Source organism: Anoplophora glabripennis, unplaced genomic scaffold (genome assembly GCF_000390285.2).
Source record: "Anoplophora glabripennis isolate ALB-LARVAE unplaced genomic scaffold, Agla_2.0 scaffold272, whole genome shotgun sequence".
Lineage (NCBI taxonomy): Eukaryota > Metazoa > Arthropoda > Insecta > Coleoptera > Cerambycidae > Anoplophora > Anoplophora glabripennis.
In genome coordinates, this window is record NW_019416854.1 from 367,860 (window position 1) to 369,081 (window position 1,222).

The following is a 1,222-nucleotide window of genomic DNA, read 5'->3' on the forward strand; positions in this document are numbered from 1 at the left end:
AATGTTTAAAAAACTCAGTTTCAATAGTTTTCTTTCTGTGAAGCAAAAAATTTAAAAAATTGAAATAAATTAAAAAACGAGGAAACTTGAAATAAAAATAACTTAAAAAATTTCTTATTAAAACATCATATTTTACTGAAACAAATCTTAAGTGTGAATTTAAATGAAAATGAATGAAAAAAGTAAATATATTTTGTCAAGCAGAAAAAAAAAATTAAAATCTTATTTTCGTGCCCGTAGTTCCTGCTGAGTTTGTTCTGATGGAGCATAAACTTTATGTTTCATGAACCCCCAAAAATAAAAATCTAAAAGATTCAGGTTGGGTGACATGACCGGCCAACATACAGCTGCATCTTGCCAGGTCCAATTCATCGCCCCCAGCTAACTGGTTATTAAAAAACTGCCGTACAGTTTGAGTATAATGTGGTGGTGCGGCATAGGTCTCTTCTTATATACGTATTCAAGGGTACATCTTCTAAGATCGGGCGTGAGTATGTTCTAAGAATTTTGAATACTGNCCAGGTCCAATTCATCGCCCCCAGCTAACTGGTTATTAAAAAACTGCCGTACAGTTTGAGTATAATGTGGTGGTGCGGCATAGGTCTCTTCTTATATACGTATTCAAGGGTACATCTTCTAAGATCGGGCGTGAGTATGTTCTAAGAATTTTGAATACTGGGGACCATTTAAACAGTCTGTAACTTTATTGTTTTTCAACAAATCTTGACGATTTTTTTTTAACTTGAAGCTCTTTTCATAAGCTTTCCGAATATGTAATAATACAGGGTATCCCAACGAAAATTTGACCCCCCCTATAATTGGAAAACCGAATAATATTTCAAAATTCGCCGAGACCCGTCGATTTTTGTTCTTGGGGGGAGCTTTTTGACAGTCAAGCCAATTCGATATGTTCATCCCCCTAATGCCTAGCAACCCCAACTTAAAAATTTCAAATGCAACTACCCCACTTGTGGCACATCATTTTAAAGCCCTTTTCATTGCGAATACAGTGACGTACCGTTTTTAGAAATCGGTTGAGATTTGACAGAATTATTGGTTACAAACGAAAAGATGACAAACCAACTTACGCGTAGTAATTTCTACACAAATGCCCACCACTAATAAGTTTTTCATCTACTACACATGACCGCATTACCTAATTGTTATTGATGTGTCTATCAGTTTACAAAAAAGTCAGAAATGAAATAAATAAGCTGAAGCA